This window comes from Ursus maritimus, unplaced genomic scaffold (assembly GCF_017311325.1).
Source record: "Ursus maritimus isolate PB19 unplaced genomic scaffold, ASM1731132v1 scaffold_27, whole genome shotgun sequence".
Lineage (NCBI taxonomy): Eukaryota > Metazoa > Chordata > Mammalia > Carnivora > Ursidae > Ursus > Ursus maritimus.
Genome location: NW_024425230.1, coordinates 18075956 through 18098371, shown reverse-complemented (window position 1 = coordinate 18098371; position 22416 = coordinate 18075956). Strand labels below are relative to the sequence as shown.

The 22416-nt window shown below is 38.1% G+C and overlaps 1 protein-coding gene and 1 pseudogene across 1 annotated transcript in view; both read right to left on the bottom strand.

Annotated features, from left to right (window-relative positions):
• AGBL1 (AGBL carboxypeptidase 1) overlaps positions 1-22416 on the bottom strand; it is a 689944-nt gene that overhangs the window by 326705 nt on the left and 340823 nt on the right. The gene's annotated exons all lie outside the window — the stretch shown is intronic.
• Positions 19127-20134, bottom strand: LOC103660020 (annotated as a pseudogene).

Genomic DNA, 22416 nt, shown 5'->3' with positions numbered 1-22416 from the left:
CAGAATTGACACTTGGACCTAGGTCAGCCCAAATCTAAACCAATTGGTCTTTATGCCCTTGTTTCTCAAAGGACGGTCGCCAACCTGGGAACTTGTTAGAGATGCAGAAATTTGGGTCCCACCCCAGAGTCAGCATTTTAACAAACCCCCAGGAAATCTGTATGCACATGTAAGGAGAGAAGCAGTGTTTTCTACTCTACCTTGAGGAAAGAAAGAAAATTAACACTTACGAGGAAATCATGTACTTTATACAAAGGACTGTATTGCCCACAATTTCAGGAACCTGGAACGCGTGCTATTTAGGACCTCCAGCATCTCACCTGGAGCAGCACCAGTCCCAAAAGTCTGGATACACCTACCCCCCCACCCCATTTTCCCTGCTATTGTATTAGTCTCTTGCATGCTTTCATTTGAAAATGAATACAGAATTAAAATGAAGAGGTGTTTTCTCTAGCTTATTCTGACAAATCTGATCTCATAATACCACTCAAACACCCAATGGAACAATTCAAAAGATAACAAGGTAAGGACAAGTTCAGTTGAAATCAGACCAGATTAGGGGTGCCTGAGTGGCTCAATTGGTTAAGCGTCCGACTCTTGATTTCAGCTCAGGTCATGATTTCCACTCCGCGGAGTCTGCTTGAGATTCTCTCTCCCCCTCTCCCTCTGCCCCTCCTCCTGCTCAGTGCGCATGTACATGAGAGCACTTTCTAAATAAATCGATACTCTTTAAAACAAAAAAATTTTTTTAAAGAAATCAGACCAGAATTAAGGGGTGGGCCAACTTGGCAAATAGAGTGAGCCCCACAATATCACTTGTCAAAATCAAGAATAGATAACCAGTTAATTCACATTTCTACACAGCATTTGATCCCATATACAACTGATTCAATAAAAATAGGTATCACTCTTACTGAAACAGTTAATACTAAGGATGAGGTTTCTAAAGCTATGTCTTGATACCGACAACGATCTGGAAAGAATTTGCCAAACACATTCAAGTCCATAGTAAGACCTTAGCCTTGGCCAGCGGTTCTGAGACCAGCCAGCCAACGATCACTGGAATTCACCTGTTACGACTGGCTGGCCTTTTGGACCACATCACATTACTTAACAGATGGGAGTAAGAAGGATATCTTTAATTTCTGAGATTTTTAACTCCATTAATAATCTTTGCCAAAAGCTGTCAGAATGGGAAATTATAAAAGAAAAAATTTTTAAAGCCAAGAACGAATGATTATCTCCCTCATGTTAAAAAAGAAAAAAAAAATCCTTTGAACAAAAATTTTAACACTCATTTTCTGACAAAGACCATCAAGAAAATGAGGATTGATGGACACTGCCTCCTTCACAAGTCAGGGTAAGGTATAAAGTTATATTCAAAAGACAAAAGTATAGTATAAAAAGGTATTCATTAATTCATCAAATATTTATTGTCACAACATCTACTACATGTCAGACACTAATCTTCTCCCGAGGAATACAGCAGTTAGCAAGCCCTACTCAGAATGTACAGTCTAGGGTCATCATCGAGGGGCAGACATTGGGTACATCTTGTTCTGTTAATTTCTGAGCACCAGCACAGCACAGTGACCAGCATGTGGTAGACAACTGTTCATCATTATCTAAGGAATACATGAAACCCTACTCCTCATTTTACTGCTGTCAGAATATTTCTTCTCTGGGCAGCCAATATCTAAATTAAAACTGTGACTCCCCCCCCCACTGTCAATTCAACAGATTTAATTATGGGATATTGATTTTTCCTATCATCTCTGTCTTGGCAGGGGCCTCTGTAGCGCTGCTGTCTGCTTTGGATTAAAAGTCACTGTACTTTCCCTGTTCGGGAGAAACCTTTGATGAAAAAATTCCATGTAAAGCTCAAAACCATTCACACTGAGAAAAATATTTTTTTATATATAAAATTGCCATGGGAGTTCCATTCTCTTTTCCTAAATGCAAGAGTTGATGAAGACTTTTATAGCTGAGACCTCCCAAAGAATCTCAGAAATTAGGGTTCTTTAGTGGACCAGGAGATTAAATAATACCCCATGCTTCTCTTCCCGCGTGGAAAGAATTCAGAGCTCTTTACTTCCTCTCCTTTTCTATGCCTCAGAGACTTATTTCATATTAAGGTCATTTTTCCTTATGGATCAGAAAGCAGACCATGCATTTACATCTCCCCCATGAGTTCATCAAGCCAAAAGGTATCTTCAGGGAGTAACAACTCCTCCCTTCCCTGCTAAGTAGGAGAGGGAGCAAGAAAGATGATTCTCTGTTTTCTCCAGAGAACGTCAGTGTGTTTAACTCTGGTGTATAATAAAATCCCGATGAATCTCTTGGGGCAAAGTAACAGATGTAAAAAAATTATTTCTGCTGATTGGTCTTTATGGGTTCCTGGACCTAATTCTGACCTGGAGGGGTGGGAGTGTTTCCCCCAGACAAAACACCGAGCAATTCTCAGAAGACCAGAAAGGTATCCGAGAATTCCCCTCAATTCTGACACTACCTAGAGACAGCATCAGATTCCACAGGTAAAGGGTTCAGTCCTACAAGACTGCCCCCAACCCCACGCCCCAGGCTTTCCTGTGCTTCTGACCTACCAGCTACAGACTGGAGATTCCAAGGACCTCCTCCTTAGGCTTGATTCATTGCTACAGGGGCTCACAGAACTCAGGGAAACACTTGTGCTTACCAGTTTATTAAGGTTATGATAAAGGATAAGAATCAACACCCAGATGAAGAGATGCAGAGGGTAAGGCATAGAGAAAGGGCATGGAGCTTCCATGCCCTCCATGCCCTCTCTAAGGCACTGCCCTCTCCAATCTCCACCGGCTTACCAACCTGGAGGCTCTGTTAACCCTTTTGGGTCTCTATGAAGGCTTCACTGCAGTCATAATTGACTAAGTCATTGGCCATTGGCTGCTTCAACCTTCAGCCCCTCTCTCCTCTCCACTGAGGTCTGGGAATAAGAGGGCAAGTTCTAACCCTCTAATCACATGGTTGGTTCTCTTGGCAACCAGCCCCTGCCACCAAGTGGGACCCAGAAGTCACCTTCATTAACATAACAAAATACACTTGTATATTTATCATAGGAAATTCTCAGGGTTGTAGGAGCCAGGAACTCTGGACAGAAACCAAATACATATGAGAAACATGTTTTGGTCAACTGAATGACCAAATTTATATTTCTCATAAATCATGATTTCTTACAAATCAGGTGGTTTCAGTACCTAAGAAACATTAACCTTATTCCCTAAAAACAACAGGATCACCAATACCATCCTGGGTTAAAAGAAATGGAGAGAATTATCTGGGAACTCTGGAGTTCCTTTTCCTTGAAGTCCTGGCAAGAGAAAGTGGAGACAGGAATGATAACACTTACAGTGTTGAAGAGAAAGTCAGAAAACAAATTTATTTTAGTCTTGGCTTTGACACTTGTTACCATGCGATCTTAGGCAAGTTTCTTAATTTTGCTTGGCTCAGTCATGTTAAAGAAAAAAAAAAGATTAGGACACATGATCTCTATCCAAGGTGATTTTCTCCTTTAAAAATCCATAATTCTAGAAAAGACTTTCAAAAGAAAAGAGAAAGACAGAGGGAGATACACAGGGGAGAGGCCTGTGTATCTGTGTAAGGTGGGCCTTACAGTTGTATTTTTTGAAACGTAGATTCATAAGACGAAAAATTGTCCAAGATTTAGCACTTCATACCTGAATTGCAGCCATGGCCTCCCCACTGGCTTTCTCCTCTCCTATCTCTCATAATGTTTCTCTCCCGATTTGACATAATTCCAAAATGATATCCAAATTCTTCCAATGGTTTCCCATTACCTAAAAAGAGGATATGTAAGCCACTTTGGCTGGCATTCAAGATCTTCTATAAACTGGTCTCAGCTCACTAATCCAACTTAACCTCTGATTACCGCCCAACCAAAACCCAGGGTGACAGGCAAGCCAGACTTCCTTGTTGTTCCCGTACAGTTGGTGCTCGCCAACCCATTAGATCCTCTTCTCTTTCTTTTTCTTACTCTACCCTCTTTTAGAGAACGTCCCAAGCCCTGCTCCTTCCATGAGACTTTATTCGACTACTTCAATCCATAGCACTTTCCCCAACCCCTGAAATCCCTGAGGAAAACAAAATGGTGAAAAGTTTATGAGTCTAGTCCCCAAAGTCAGACTGTGTGTTCAACTCTGGTTCTTACCACTTGCTATGTAAATTTGGCCAAATAACTTACTTCACTAACTGTAAGACTCCTCAATATCAGAAAAGAAATAATCCTGCCTCTCAATCTCTATCTGAGGGTAATATTAGGATTTTGTTTCTTTTTTTCCTTAGAATTAAGTGACATAAAAATGGAAGACACATAGCAAAATGGTTAGTACATAATTCGTGATCAATAAATGCTAGCATTTTTATTTTTATTTTATTTTTTTAAAGATTTTATTTATTTATTCGACAGAGATAGAGACAGCCAGCGAGAGAGGGAACACAAGCAGGGGGAGTGGGAGAGGAAGAAGCAGGCTCACAGCAGAAGAGCCTGATGTGGGGCTCGATCCCAGATCGCCGGGATCACGCCCTGAGCCGAAGGCAGACGCCCAACCGCTGTGCCACCTAGGCGCCCCAAATGTTTGCATTTTTAAAAGCAATGTTTCATAGCATTCATGTTTGCATCACCATCAAAAACTGTCCTGAGCTTTCACTTAAGTAAACTACATATTTAGGTTATAAATCATTGGAGGAAAAACTAATTTGTATGTTTATTGAATCTGCTGCAATCCTTAACATCACGCCCTACATTTCATGACTCTCCATAACCACTTGTTATAGAAAAGCTTAGAGACAAATTAGACCATTAATATAGAATTTTTTCCCTTTTTTGCGACTTTCAGTAAAGCATAGGAGGAAAATTAAAATGAGAGGACAAAAAAGTTGTGTTTATCACTTCATCCTCAGAACAGCTTCCATTTCGTTCCTGAAGAGACTGCAGCACAGCAAGTGTATGTAACTATCCTTCATCACATATTATCAGCAAGAATCTGAACCCTGGTCTTTCACCAAATTGAACATAGGTGGCCTGGAAGAAGTCTGGAAATTTCTTTACCTAAAACGCAATCTTCTAGTATCTTCTTTTTCCTCATTTGTTGTCTTCATTCTCTGTTGACATACCCCATAGCGTTTTGTTGTTTTTTTTAAGATTGATTGATTGATTGATTGATTTGCCAGACAGAGAACATGAGAGAGAGAGAGAGAGAGAGAGTACAAGCAGGAGGGAGCAGCAGGTAGAGGGAGAAGCAGACTCCCCACTGAGCTAGGAGCCCAATATGGAACCGATCCCAGGATCCTGGGATCATGGCCTGAGCCAAAGGTAAACGCTTAACTGACTGAGCCACCCAGGTGTCCCTCCATACCATTTTCTTGCAGGAAAGGTTTTTTGTTGGCTTCAATCTTATCCACTTCCTCTGCAGCCCATTTGCATTCTCCCTCCCTCCCTCTCTCTCTCTCTGCCACACACACACACACACACACACACACACACACACACACATGCACACACGCACAATTCCGGGATGTCAAAAAAAGCAGAGGAACTACTTACTAGGTTTCATAAACCAAGAGCGAGTACTGACTACCTTCTTTCTATTCTAGCAATTGGCTCCCCCATTTCTTTGGTTGTTCTAACCAAAACCAAATATCTTCTACTCACCTCCCACCTTCAATGCCTCCTTATTTCACACCCCTAACCCCATTCACCAGCCAACCTCACATGCTCTGCCTTCAAAATATGTAGAGACCAAGTACAGCTCACCACCTTCACTGCCACCACCCTGCCCCAGCCACAATCACCTCTTACCTGCACCACTGCAGAAGCCTAACCACTTCTGTTTTTGACCACACCAACCCCCTTCCTCATCGTCCATTCTGCATGCCACAGCCTGAGACCCTTGTGATTTCTCTGCCCCAAACTCTCCAGTGGCTTCCAAACCCACACTGAATGGAACCCGCCCCAGAAGGCCTACTCTCATCTTTGCTATGTTTTCCTTTCCTGGGGCTCAGGGGCTCACTTCGCTCAACCCACACTACTTTCTTTGTGCTCCAGGCACACTTCACCTTCAGGTCATTTGCATTTACTGTTCCATCTACCCAATAGTCTCTTTTCCTAGATATCCATGGCTTTTTCTCAGATTTGTGCATAAACGTCATCTTATCAGAGATCATCTTTCCCCCGCTACCCCACCTAACCCTGTTACTCTCCGTTGTCTCGCTTGCATTATTTTCTTCATTGCGTTTAACACTTTCTGCCATTCTAGTATATAGTCGCCTCTGGTTGAGTTTCTGTTCTATCTTCCCACTAGAAGATAGGTCCAATGATGACATGGAACTTCCTATTTTTGCTCAACTACTGTATCCTTAGCACCAAGAACAATTGCTGGTACATGGCAGGCACTTTATCGATAGACAGTGAATGAATAAAAGAATGAGTAAATGAATGAATGAACGAAAAAATGATTGGATTCTCCTATCTCTCATTCCTGGGAAGTGTATTTGTATGGTCTGAGCATATTTAACTTTCAGAATGAGTATGATTGAGTATGGACGTAGTATGAATGGCTCCTCCCTGCAATGATCAGATCCTTATCTTTTTACTGATGAAGAAGTAAGTTCAATCCTTTTCAATGGTCTAGTTCCCTCAAAAATACTGGGTCCTTTAGCTGATTTCCACTAAGACCCAGAATAAAATCAGATTTATCATTAGTAGCCTGGTTCCATTATTTTATTCAGGGAGTCATCTCAGCAATATGAGAAATCAAAACAACCTTCTAGCTAGGTCTTATAGATCAGAAAAAAAATTATCTTTGATCTCCTATGTATTTTAAACTAAGATATACTCTTCAATTTAAACATATTTAATATAACTTTTACATCTCTCTATTAAAGAGAATAATTGTCAAAGTTATATTTCACAGGAAAATTCACCTCTATAAGGTAATACCTGCTCTCCTCCTTCCTCGCTCCTCCTCAAAAAAAAAAAAAAAAAAGGAAATAAAATAAACACATTTATTTATTCAATGCCAATCATTTTATACTAAAACCAGAAGCAATCCTTTAGATACTATTGCCCCCTCCTTTTCCCAGGATACAGATTGGGTAACCACAATTATCAGGAAGGTGTTGTTTTCTCCTTTCACTCTGTCATCTGTTCTAAATTTACATTTCACTGGTCTCTGACAAGGATAGTGCAGCAGATGGCAAGTGAAATCTAATTAGTGATGTCTTACAAGTTGTGTCAAGACTCTTCAATAAGGTTGTTTTGTTGAGAAGCCACTGCATGAGTGTTAGCTCTGTCCCCTGATTATAAGCAAAAGGAATCACAAGTACTGGTCTTCATTTTACCTAGTTTAGAGCTTGCCAAGTGGAAAGAGCCTTTTTCCCAGGAGCATTTGTCAAAAACAATCAGAGGCAATTGTTGAACATCACAGATACCTGAGGCAGTGGAGAGCAGTTGGGCAAACAACAGACTAACCACAAAAATTGAAACTAAAAGCTGGGAAAGAAATGTTCGTAGGGGGATTTGAAAAGCTCTCACCTATTCCTGGGAATATAAATGCATTGGATTATGTGCTCGCCTAGACCTATGCGCATGCCTGTGCTCAAGAAAGACCTGAGAAGGCCCTAGACTCTCGCCTGTGACGAAACTTGAAGCTCTGCACAAGCAGGAAGCACACACTAAGGCAGAATTGTAAACTGTTGAAGCCATGCCCCCAGTAGGCCCGCATGCTCTCCGGCAGAGGCTATGGGACTTATCAGTTCCAGGCAACTAAGACAATCTCTATCTAATAATTAAGTTGATCATGAGGCTAACCAAGCAGAAACTTCAGTGGCCACACATGACAAACGATACAGACTTAATAGAATTAGTTCAACAAAGTTACTAAACAAACATCAAACTCTGGTAGAGGGGAAGAACCTAATTTACAGAATCATAACACTATGCAATTTAAAATGTCTACTTTTCGGCCAAAAAATTATGAGACATGCAAAAAATATATATGACCCATACATAGGAAATAAAGCAGTAAATAGAAACTGTCCCCGTGAAAGCTCAGATGTTGGACTTACAAAGATTTAAATTTGCTATTGTAAATATGTTCAAAGAACTAAAGAAAACCAGGTCAGAAAAACTAAAGGAAATTCTGAAAACCATGTCTCCATGAATAGATATTATCAATAAAGAGATAAAAATTACATAAAAGAACCAAGTAGAAATTCTGTGGTTGAAAAGTACATTAACTGAAATGACAAATTCACTAGACGTGCTCAACAGAAGACCTGAGCAGACAGAAGAAACAGCCAATGAATGTGACGATAATTCAATCGGGATTATCCAGTCTCAGGAACAGAGAGGAAAAAAAACAATTCATGAACAGTCTCCGATACCATTAGGACACCACCAAGTATATCAACATGCACTTAATGGGAGTCACAGAAAGACATGAAAGAGAAAGACAAAGAAACAGAAAGAATAGTTGAAGAAATAATGACCAAAGACCTCCTATATTTGATGGAAAGTGTCAATCTACACATCTAAGAAAGTCATCAAACTCCAGGACAGACAACTCAGAGTGTACAGTTAGACACATCATAATCAAAATGTTAAAAGATAAAAAAAAAAAATGAAAACATCAGTAGAGGGACGCCTGGGTGGCTCAGTCGGTTAACCATCTGTCCTCAGCTCATGTCATGATCCCAGAGTCCTGGAATGGAACCCTGCATCGGGCTCCCGGCTTGGCAGGGAGCCTGTTTCTCCCTCTCCCTCTGCGTGCCACTCCCCCTGTTTGTGCTCTCTCTCTCTCTCTATGCCAAATAAATAAATAAAATCTTAAAAAAAAAAAAGAAAAAGAAAACATCAATAGAGAAGTGACTAATCCTATACAAGAGATCCACAGTGAGATTAAAAACTGATTTCTCATTAGAAACACTGGAGGCCTAATGATGTACTATATGTTGGCTAATTGAACATAATAATAAAAAAGTTTAAAAAAAGAAAGAAGAAAAGAAACATCAGAGGCCAGAAGATCACAAAATAATGTATTCAAAGTATTGAAAGAATAAAACTGCCAAACGAGAATCATGTCTAGCAAAACAATCCTTTAAAAAATGAAGGAGAAATTAAGAAGATTCCAGATAAACAAAAACAGAGAATTCACTGCTAACTGCTCTGTCCTACAAAAAAAATTCTAAACGAAGACTTTCAGGCTAAAATGAAAGCAGATTAGACAATAATGAGACTACACATGAAAAAAATAAAAGCACTGACAAAGGTAATGACATAGGTAAATATAAAAGACAGTATAAACATGTTTTTATTATAACTTTTTTTCCATCTGATTTAAAAATCAACTGCATAACGAGTAGTTATAAATTGCATTGATGTGTATACAATGTATAAAGGTGTAATTTGCATGATAGCACAAAGGAAGGCAGAGGAAATGAAGCTATATAAGAACACATTTTTGTATACTATTGCATTAATCTGATCTAGATGGTTATAAATAAACATATTAATTGTAATCCCCGAAGAAAATTCTTAGAAAAGAATTATATACAGGCAGATTAAGTGACATAGTAGATCATATTTATTTAATGCAAAAGGTGGCAGGAATGGAAGAATAATACAAAAAAGGGACACAGAAATATAGAAAACAAATAACAAAATGGCAGCTATAAATCTTCCCTGATCAATAATTACATTAAATGTAAATTAATTAAACCATTTAATCTAAAGATAGAGATGAACAGAATGGATTTTTTAAAAATAAGTGTTACAGCTATAAGCTGCCAATAACAAACATAGTTTGTATTCAAAGACACAATGGATTGTAAGTACGAGGATGGGAATAAAATGTACCATACAAACAGCAATTATAAGAGATTGACCGGCTATACTAGTATCAGACAAAATAGACTTCGAGTCAAAAACAGTTTTGCAAGAGGCAAAAAAGGTTATTATAAAACAGTAAAGAATCAGTTCATTAAGAAGATAAAACAACTGTCAACATATGTACCAGTAATAGAGAGCCATAATATATGAAGTCGAAACTGACAGAAACAAAGTGAGAAATACACAATTCAACCTAATATTGGGAGACTTCAATTCCTCACTTTTGGTAATTAAAGGACAACTATACAGAAGATAAACAAGAAAAGCTAAGACTTGCATAGCACTATAAACCAATTAGACTAACACAACTACTGAACACTTAGTCCAACAACAGCAAAATGTACATTCTTCTCTAGCGCACATGGAGTAGTCTCCAAAATGGATCACGTGATAAGCCATAAAGTAACCGTATCTTAACAATGGCTAGACCTTCAAGGGCCTGGAAACTTTGCTTTCAGATTCCTTAGAGACTTACATTATCCCTGACCCCCACTAACTCAAAGTATATAATCAGTCACTCCCACTGCAGCTCTTTCTGCCCAATCCTGTCCCCATGCTATATAGTAAAAGCACCTTTTTGCACTGGGAAAAAAAAAGTCTCAATAAATGTAGAAGATTTAAAATCACACAAGGTAATTTCTTTTACCCAAAGCAAATGAAATTAGAAGTCAATAACAAAGAGAAACTTGAGAAATTCACAAATATGTGGAAAATAAACAGTGTGCCACTAAATAATCAATGGGTCAAAGCAGAAATCACAAGGGAAATTAGAAAAAATCTTTGAGATGAATGCAAAGAAAACACAATGTATCAAAAGTATGGGACAAAGCAAAAGCAGTGCTTAGAGGAAAATATGTAGTTACAAGTGCCTATATTAAAAAAGAAGAAAGACCTCAAATCAACAACCTAAATTCCACCTTAAGAAACTAGGGGGGAAAAGAGGAAATTGAACCCAAAGCAAGTAGAAGGGAGATAAAAATCTAAATGGAAATCAATGAAATAAAGAGTAGAAAAACAATAGAGAACTCAATGAAGTAAAAATTGGTTCTTGGAAAATTTATAAACTTTCAGCTAAACTGACAAAATAAGAGGAAAGATGTAGGTGATTAAAGTAAGGGATGAAAGAGAGAACATTATTATTATAGAAGCTAAAAGGTTTAAAAGAAAATACCACGAACAATTGTACACCAACAAATTAGAAAATCTAAAGGAAGTTGGGGCACCTGGGTGGCTCAGTCAGCTAAGCGTCCAACTCGTGATCTTGGCTCAGGTCCTGATCTCAGGGTTGTGAGATCAACCCTGTGTGGGGCTCTGCACTCATGGCAGAGACACCTTGAGATTCCCTCTGCCTCTCCTCCTGCTCACTCGTGCTCTCTCTCTTTCTAAAATAAATTAATTAAATCTTTTTTAAAAAGAACATCTAAAGGAAGTGCATATATGAAAAAGACACAAACTACGACATCAGATTCACAGAGAAACAGAGACTCTGAACATAACTATAATAAATAAAGAAACTGAATTAATAGTAAAAATGCTCCCCCTCCCCCCAAAAAAAATGTTTCCACAAAAGAGAGACCAGGGCCATATGACTTCATTGGTAAATGCTACTCTACTTTTAAAGAATTAAAATCAATTTTTCACAAACTCTTTCAAAATATAAAAGGAGAAAAAACACTTTCTGACTCATTCTGTAAGTCTGGTATTACAGTGATACCAAAACCAAAGATATCACAGAAAAGAAAACTGAAGATCAGTATTCTCTAGAAATGTAGATCTTAATATCCTCCACAAAGTAACTGTCAAACCAAATTCAACAATGTGTGAAACTGATTGTACCTGTTGTTTACAAGCAAGTGGGATTTGTTCTAGAACTGGAAAGTCTGTTCAACGTGAAAATCAATGCATGCTGAAAAATCAATGTAATACATCACATTAATAAAATAAAGGACAAAAACACATATTATCATCTTAGTACATGCAGGAAACCATTTTACAAAATCCAATACCCTTTTGTGATAGAAAACACAAAGAAATAAATTAAGAATAGAAGAGAAATTCTTCAACCTAACAAAGGATATCTATGAAAAACCCACACTCGTCATTATACTTAATGGAAAAAAGGTTGAAAGCTTTCCCCTAAGACCTGGAAAGAACCAAGAATGTCTGCTCTCACCACATGTCCTCAACATTGTACTGGGTATGCTAGTCAGAAAAACTGGACAAGAAAATGAAATAAAAAGCATCCAGAGTAGAAAGCGAGAAGTAATCTATCCTTACTGGCAGATGACATAATGTTGTATCTAGAAAATTCTCAATAATCTACAAAAAAAAAAAATTAGAGCTAATAAATATAGTCAGAAAGAATGCAGGATACAAGATCAAAGTGCAAACACCAATTACATTTCTGTATATTAGCAATAAACCTGAAAATAAAATTTAAAAATAATTCAATTTATAATAGCATCAAAAAGAATAAAATACTTTGGAATCAATTTAACCTGGGAAATTCAAGACTTGTACACTAAAAACTACAAAAAAGTAAAGGACACCTAAACAAATCGAAATATTCCCTGTTCATAAATTCGAAGACTTAATATTGTTTAAATAGCAATTCTTCCCAGGTTGACCCAAAAATTCAACACAATTTCTATCAAAATTTCAGCCAACTTTTTCCCCCCCAAAACTCAATGACCTGGACTTAATATTCTTATGGCAATACATGGGACACAGCATAGACAAGCAATCTTGAAAAAGAAGAACAAAGTTGAAGAACTCGTATTTCCAAATTTTAAAATCTACTACAAAGATAGTTATTAAGATAGTATGGAACTGGCATTAGGATAGACATATAGCTCAATGGAGACAGAACTGAGTGTCCAGAAATAACCATCACATTCTTGGTCAGTTGATTTACTACAAAGGTGCCAAGACAATTCAAGGAGGAAAGAATAGTCTTTTCAATAAATGGTGCTAGGAAAACTTAATATCTACATGTAAAAGAATGAATTTGGATCCTCAAATCATACACAAAAATTAAGTCAGAATGGATCACAGGCCTACATATTAGGAATAAAATTATAAAACTCCTAGAAAGAAAGACAGGCCACATCACGACCTTGGATTAAGCAATGGTTTCATAGATATGGCACCAAGAGCAAAAGTGACCAAAGAAAAAAGCAGATAAATTGGATTTCATAAAAATTAAAAACTCTGGGGCATCAAAGGACACCATCAAGAAAGTAAAAGACATCCCACAGAATGGGACAATATATTTACAAATCATATAGCTGATAAGACAACCCAATTAAAAACTGGGCAAATTATTTGAATAGACATTTCTCCAAAAAAGACATACAAATGACCAATAAGCACATGAAAAGATATTCAACATTTAGGTAAATGAAAATCAAAACCACAATAAGATACCATTTCACACCCACTAGAATGGCTAAAATAAAACAGAAAATGTTAGAGAATGTGGTGGAATACAAAACGGTTCAGCTATTTTGGAGTAGTTTCACGGTTCCTTAAACTGTCAAGGATAGAGTACCCTTATGACCCAGGAGCCCCTCCTAGAGACCCAAGAGAACTGAAAAATGTATGTTCACATAAAATCTTATACATGGATGTTCATAGAAGCATTACTCACAGAAACCAAAAAAGTAGAAACAAGCTAACTTATCAACTGATGAATAGAGAAACAAAGGTGGTATGTTCATTCAATGGAATATTATTAAGTCATAAAAGTTAACTACTAAAGCATGCAACTTGGATGAACTTTGAAACACTATGCTAAGTGAAAGAAGCCAGATATAATGAACAACATATTATGCGACAGTGCTTTTATGAAATGTTCAGAACAGGCAAATTCATAGAGACAAAATACATTAGTGATTTCTAGGGACTGTGAGGATGGGAGAATTGGGATTGACTCCTAACGGGTATAGCATTTCTATTGGGGTAATGAAAGTGTACTGAAATAAGAGAGTGGTGATGGTTTTACCACTTTGTGAATACATATTTTTAAAAGATTTTATTTATTTATTTGATTGAGAGAGCAGGGGCAGGGGGAGGGACAGAGGGAAAAGGAGAAGCAGACTCCCAGTGGAGCCCAGAGCTTGACACAGGGCTCAATCCCGGAACCTGGAGATCACGACCTGAGCTGACGTCAGATGCTCAATGGACTGAGCCACTCCATTTTGTGAATATATTAAAAACCACTTAATTACACACTTGAAATGGCTGAATTTCATGGTATGTGAATTATATGCCAATTTTTTGAATGAAATTACCAAAATTGTGAAAAAATGCATTTCATATTGTAGAGACTCCATCAATTAGCCCCTTAATTACTGAGGTTTTACTCTATCGGCCTATGTCTACCTATTTACATACTGAAACTTGGAATAACCTGTCTTCAGATTTCTTTTTTTTTTTTTTTTACAGCTCAAGTTTCCTATTTATTAATCATCTATCTGGAAATGAAATGTGGAGGAGCCTTATGAATAACGTTAGAAATTCTGAAACTATATAGCTTGCTTTCCAAAATTTTTCACATTTACCAAATCATGGCAATGACACCTTAAAATACATCTAACATCCTAAATATACTTATGTTAGGGACTACATTAATTTTGTATATCTTGCTCCCACTTGTTTATTAAGGGTCTTGCTTAAATTATATCAGGTGTTCTGACTTGTCCTCAACTTTCTTTTTTTAGATTTTATTTAGTTATTTGAGAGAGAGAGAGAGAGAAACACAGAGCATGAACACAAGGGAGGAGGCAGAAAGAGAGGCAGAAGCAGACGCCTCGGCATCAGAGAGCCCCAGCACAGGGCTCGATCCCTGGACCCTGAGATCGTGACCTGAGCCAAAGGCAGATGCTTAACCGACTGAGCTACCCAGTGCCCCTGTCCTCAGCTTTCTTGCCCACCGTGTAAATCTCCAACTTCCATTTTGAGGTCAAGCACAAGGTGTTGGTGAGTTCTCTGCAAGGTAATGGTCATCAGTAAGCTGTGAGACAGAGACAAAGCCTCCCTCCACAAACCCACATGGCATGAAAGTCATCTCCATCAGCTGGCAACATAAAGCTCTGAAGTCCTACCTATATGACAGATGTTTATCTGTCTGTTCTTCAGGAGAAGAAAACAGAGATACCAGTTGTCTGTTTTGTCTGACAACTCAGCAATGGCCACAGACGCTGCAGTTACTCTGCTTTCTCACAGCTAACATAAAAATAGCTCAGAGTGGAGACTGACAAGCTCTTTAGATAACCAAGGGAGTCACACCTGAAAAGCTGCTAGGTATTAGCAGACGACATCCCTGATGCTATGATATGATGTTAATTAATTTGATCTTTCTGAAGAGGAAGGAGTATTCCCCTATTCCCCACCATTTACATAACAATTGAATGTTTCAGCTGCAGACTTGAAACTTGGGTCTCCTGGCTGCTAACCAGGTCACTACTTTCACTGAACACCTTGTGGACAGTTTAAGATGGCAGAATGATTTATTTACCACTTTGGCTTCCTTTAATGCATTTAAAAATGCACAACTTTCTACTAGCTAAATCGAAGCTCAAAACCTCATTCCATGGGATGCCCGGCTGGTTCAGTGGGTAGAGCATGCAACTCTTGATCTTGGGGTCATGAGTTTGAGCCCCACATTGAGCACAGAGCTTACTTTAAAACCTACACATACACACATACTTCATTCTATAAACCTAGTTGAGAACTGCACTGTAAATACCAATTAGTGGAGGTTGGAGGTTGCAGTCTTTGTTTATTCCACAATAAATAAACCTATTCAATGTGCATTCCTTCTTTTTAGTCTGAATTAGCACCCTTTAAAGCTCTTATCAGGCAGTCTTGCTCTGGGATCTTTCCCTTGATTTTGAAAACATTCCCTTGTGTAATCGGAGCTTCATGTTCCCATTTCACTTTGTTCAAAGTGTCTAGTCACAGACCCTCACCTTTGCCAAATCCATACCATTCCTCTCTCCTGGAACCACAGCCCAGCCACAATTCCCAGGCCTCCTGCTTCTTTTGGGATAGAATAGACAATATTCAGAATTAACAATGGCAACTCTTTCTACTCTAGGCTGACGTGGTCATTAATCCTTTTGCTGACTTTTGTTGGTTGTCAGCTGTTGTGTGGACAAGAATATCTGGGATACTTAAAATTGTGTCTAGCCATTTGTACTAAATAGGAACTTTATTTTGTGTGTATAAAAAGAATAAACAGAGGTCTCTTTACCCTTTGCTTCTCCTAGTTTTACAGAAAATCACATTAGAGAAGGAAACACTCCTTTACTTTCCAAATTGATGATAATTATCCCCACCAGTATCTTGTATTCTTCTAAAGAATACACAAAAACAAAATAAAATACACCTTGTAATTCTCTGATATTGCAGGGATATAGGAGGATTAAAAAAACATATGAATACAGAAACATCCTCAGACAATAAAAGAATTATAAAACATAAAGTAATATTGTTAATTTAGCATTACTTGAGGTTTTAATCTCCTCATAATGCCAGTTGCCAAACCCAAAGATCAATCAAATTGTGCAGCAAATCTGGGAGAAAAATCTGGAAACGCAGTGAACATCTGGTTGAAATTTCTCGCCAATGGTTGAGAAACACTCCTGACATAGCTGAAAGTTTCTGTGCTAATTCTGGTTCTAAATTATTCCATTTTATTGAAGAAGCATTTATGAAGCGTCCTCTGCACCAAGCACTGTGATTGCGACCAATGATACTCAAGTGCAAAAGTGCCTTGAACATAATCCCAACTAGTTCACAGTCTAGTTCTTGAGGCCTGCCGACCAAAAACTGTAAATATGTGAAGGAGATATAACAGGGATATGGAAGCAATTAATTCTGAATCGGGGGTCAATTATAAAGAGGGAAGCATAACAGCCATTTATAATTATAAGTTAATGTGCTATGTCTCCCTGGGATATTTCTAATTATGAAATGAAGGATTCTATCTTCTGTTAATAGAATTTCCAATGTCTGTAAAATCTTAATGGAAAGGATTTTTATTTAAACACTGAAGATTGAATATATGCACTCATCCATTATATCTCCAGGAACCCCCCTCCAAAATCATTGTAAAGGATTTTAATAATATTCATAAATCTCCAAACACACAGAGAATAGAAGACATGACAACAGACAAGAAATATCTAAATATTGAGAGATTGAAAGCAGATGGTCTAGTATTATGTGAATTAGCAGATCAGAGATCCCTCAAATTTATACACCAAGAGGAAGCAAGCCAATTTACAAGAGAAAGGCATCAGAAAATGGGTGCAAACAGTGTCTCTATGAGACATACAGAAAATTTCCAAACACACTATTAGTTGAAAGTCTGTATGAAAAGCAATCAGACCCTCAGATCCCATCCACCATGTTATATGACTAAGCAACCTTTCAATTCCCTTCCATATCAGAAGACTGAAGATTTATTCTCAAATGGTAGAACCATACAGAACCAGGGATCATTGAGACAGATGGGAGATAGGTGAGATGCCACACTGAAAATAGGAGGACACACTATAGTGAAAATTGAAAGAAACGTTCTTGAAAACTATCAAATAGAAAAGACAAATTTCTTTCAAATAGACGTCAATTATATTGTGTGTAGATTTAACATTATTAATGATAAATACCTGAAGACAACAGAAAAAAAAATTCAAAGTATTGATGGTCCAGTTTGACAATTCTTAATTGTCAAATTGGAATTTTATGTCAGGATGAAAAGTCATTCAGGTGAGATGAAATAAAGATATTTTCAGACATGAAGTTTAGAGTTTCCTTCTCATAAATCAGTATTGAAAAAACTACTACAGGATGTACTTTAGGAAGAAGCAACAACAGCACACAGAGAGGAAGTGAGATGCAATTGGGTAAATTTATGTAACAGAAGAATATAAAATAATTGACTTTGTTTGCTTCAAGTAAGTAAAATGAAAGTTAAAAACAACATTAAAGAAGGTGAGAAACAGTGTTTAATGATGAGTTAGGTTTGTTCAAGTCCTCATCTCATGTGGGAAAGTACAGAGATACTGTATAACTTTAGCTAATTTACGGAACTTAATTAACTTTATTTTTTTTTTCCAACTCTCATGTATTTTTGGCTCTTGGGGCAACGTCATCATTTCAATATGAAAAAAAAGCTAGTTCAACCTAAAATAGAAATGTGAAGTGTAGGACAGGACAAAACCAAGGGTGGGGAGAGGAAGGGAATAGCAAAAGGAAGAGATGAGATATTGCCAAAAGACGAAGGGTCTCCTTGTCCCCTCCCTGGAGGAATGACTCAAATATTTAGGTGGCAGTACACACTTTTCCATATATATACAGCAGGGCTGGGTTTTTATTAAGAAAAGGTAGGAATGGGAATTTCCGGGGGTTTTGGGACCAAGGCCAGTCTCCTCTTCCTCTTGGTCCCCCTCTCTGACCAGGAGAAAAGGAAGGAATCCAACATGTGAAGAAGGTAAAGTAGGAGAGGCAAGGATCATACTCAACAGAGTGGGGCAGACCCCTGAAAAGGAAACAGCTCAGAACAGAGCTTGGAAAGAGACTAAAAATGGAGATAATACTGTTAGCACCTCTCCTAAAGCTGAGAGAGGAGCAGGGAAACACCTGGAAATTAGGACTTCAATAGCCCGGATCCCCCTTTCCTGCTCTAGAATGGAAAACTCTGCCCCTTCCTTATAGGTATCTCTACCTGCTATGAGGTAGCTTGGTTTCCTTTCTCCTGGGCTACCACATGGGCTTAGGATGGTGGCCGTCTACTGGGTTATCAGTGCATGGTTCTAAAGGCAATCTGATGAGACCCAGCTTCCTGGAGAATTATCTTAAAAACCAAGGGTAATATCAAATGTGCAGATGGGAGAAGGGGGCACCAAAAGGAAATACAGGGTCACCCAGAAGGGCAGAAATCTAGGTTTCCCAGAGTGGAAGAGAGGAGACATTAAATGAACAATAAATATTTACCGAGTGTCTATTGTGTGCTGGGCACTGTTCTACAGCCCTCTACTCCAAAAAAGGAAGAAGGAAAAAAAAAATGAGAACAAAAGCAAAAGAGGTGGAAAATGCAAATTCTAAGGGACAAGAAAGGGACAGTTGAGGAAGACACCTGGGGAGCTGAGAAGCCTGAGGTGATGGTGCTCTGCCTTAGGCCTCCTCTTCTTCTGCGGTGGCATCCTGGTACTGCTGGTACTAAGAGACAAGGTCATTCCCGCTGCTCTCAGCTTCGGGGAACTCCATCTGGTCCATGCCCTCACCTGCGTACCAGCTGAGGAAGGCCTTGTGCTAGAACATGGCCGTGAACTGGCAGGCATCGTGTTCTTGGCATCAAAGACTTGCCAGGTGAATTTGGGCACAGTGAGGGCCCCACACTGCTGGCTCCCATGGCTGGTCAGAGGGGCAAAGCCAGGAGTGAAAAGGTGGAGATGCAGGCAGGGCACCAACTTGAATGCTGGCTTGTGGAAGCCAGTGCTGAGCTGACCAGGAAACAGAGGCAGGTGGTGACAGTGCACACGGTGGCTGAGACCAGGTGGTTCAGGTCCCTGCAGGGGGTGTGGTCAGCTTAAGGGTGTGTAAGCAGAAGTCCTCAAGGGCTCAGTTATCAATGCAGTGGATCTCATCCGTGTTCTCTACCATCTGATGAACAGAGAGGGTGGTCGTAGGGTTCAGCCACAGTGTCCAGCACTCTGGTGAGGGTGTTCATGAAGCGGTCTTGCTGATGAGCAAGGTGCCCTCTGGAGCCTGTGTCCCCACCCAGCAAGTGGCTCCACTGGAAGCCCTGTAGGCAGTCAGGGCTGTCTGCCCTGCCTCCTTCTGTACCACATCCCGGACCAAGTCAACCAGCTTGGCAACTCTACAGAGCAACCCTTGGCCTGCCCCAGACTTACCAAAAACCAGGCTGTCTGGACTCCATATCTAGCCAAAAGGACCTGAATGAACAGAGTCCATCGCCCCAGGTTCTACATCCATCAAGGCAGCATGAGGAACAAATCTGCCACCTGTGGCTTCATTATAATACACGGAGATGTGGTCCAGCTGCAGGTCATCATAGGTTCCAGGGGGGTGGATGCTATGCTCATCACTGATTACCTCCCAGAACTTGGCACGGATCTGGTTGCCACACTGACCTGCCTGCATGAGCAAGAGTTGCCGCATGGTTAAAATTTAATTTTTTGTTCGCCTCAAGGTGTGTATAGGGCAATAAAATGATACATAATTCTTCTTTTCTATGCTGCTAGTCACAGGCTGGAAGGATGGGGACATGTCCCGGAGGCCGGGTTTGAACATAGGAGCAGGAAGCTTCTGAGAGTGGAACTTAACTTTAAATATTTATTTTTAAAATACACTAATTCTTTGTTCTTCTGAAATATTGGCAATGTTTTATTTCTTTTTTAAAGAGTTTATTTCTTTATTTATTTTAGGGAGGGCAGAGGGAGAGAGAGAATCTCAAGCAGACTCCACCCTGAGGTCACAACCCCACCTGGGGCTCCACCCAGGACCCCGAGATCATGACCTGAGCTGAAATCAAGAGTCCAAAGCTTAATCAACTGAGACACCCAGGAACCCTAACAATGTTTTATTTCTTGTATGTGAGGTACATGAATGTTCAATTTGTGATAAATTCACTTTTGTTGTGTGCAATTTTCTGTATATATATTATATTTCAATATTTTTTTAATTAAGGAAAACTTTTTAAAAATAGTAAAAAAAATAATTAGTAACTTCCAATCTGGCAGAGGGGAAAAGCAAAGGAATTTTTAAAAATCTATAAACCAACAGAGGTAGTAATGGTGGGGTTAAAAAAAGTAAGCAAAGAAAAAATTATGTTAAATAAATAGCACAATACACGATGAAAGAAATTAATCCAAATAGGTCAGCACTTACAGTAAACATAAAATTAAGTAATCTTTTAAAAGACGCTACTATTTATTGGATTTTCTAAAACCAAACAAACACCTTGGCTACATAATACTTAGAAGAAGAATACTTAAATTACCAGAGAAAGGTTGAAAACACATCTTTGGGGGAAAAAAAAGATTCACTAGACATATTTCTGACTTAGCCATACTACTATTGGGGGAAATTAAATTTAAGACAAAAACATGAGACAAGGTAAAATAGTTCCAAGGACAAACAATATTGGGATATTTTTAATAAACTTCCTTTAGAAACAGATAAATCAAATAGAAAAAAAATAAAAGAAAAAATAAAACTTTAAAAAATGCAATTGAAAAGCTTGATCTTAAATAATTCTGCTCCCAACAGAGAATATGTCCATCCTTATGCCATATATCAAACCTTCATAAAAATTTGTCTGGTACCATATATGTCATAAAGAAGATTCAATAAATATTAAACAACGATTCCCATATAGCTCAGGTGCCCTGATCGCAATGGGACTGAATTAGAAATCAAGCATTACCTCAAAGTCTATAAGAACAATTATTTTAATAATAATAACCACCTCTACCACCATCAGATCCCTAAAGACAGAATTTAATCAATCCATGGGTTTAAAGAAATAATGTTGGAAATCACAAAATAGGTAGAAATATAAGGAAATAATGCTTATCAAATTTATACTGTAAATGATAAATATCATAAAATGAATTTCTTCAAATCAAGGATCAAAAAGGAAAAAAATGGAGTAAATCCAAAGAAAGAAGATGAATGGAATACACACCAAAAAAGAATTAAAAATAATAAAAACGGGAAAAGAGAGATGATCAGCAAACACAAAATAAGAGAAAACTGAGTAATAAACAAACCTCTAACAATTACTACTACATGGAAAAAATCTTCACAGCAAAATCATTAATCAGAATAAAGGGAGACAAAATATAACCCTCAAAGGAACAATGCACTAGAAACTCTCAAAAACCATGAATATGTATATCCCTAGCAACATCACTTCAAAACACAAAAGCAAAAATAATTACAAGCAGAAATTGACAAGATCACAATCATAGTGGGAGTTTTTTTGTTTCTTTTCTTTTCTTTCTTTTTTTTACAAACATCTCACAAAAGCTGGTAGATCAACCTGGAAAAAGTTACATTTGAGGATTTTTTGTTGTTGTTAATTTTAGGATGTTTTTCTGGGCGGTGGTGGTGGTAGTGTGTATGTGTGTTTACTTTTAATTAATGGAGAACTTAACATTTTCTATAAAAACATTGTCAGTTAGTCATATACAGACATAGAAAAATTTACCAAAAAAAGCAAAGAGAAAATTCAAAAGCAGAAGCAGATAGAGAAATGGATAGAGAGATATGAATGACTAACACCAGCTCAGTATATTTGTAATCTTGGAGAGGAAGGGATGGAAATTAGATTTTGAATGGATATAAGGAGGCTTCAACCTTTATCTTATTTCTTTATTTAAAAATAAACCTCAAACAAATATGTAAAAGCATTACAATTTGGCAAGTATTAGCATTAG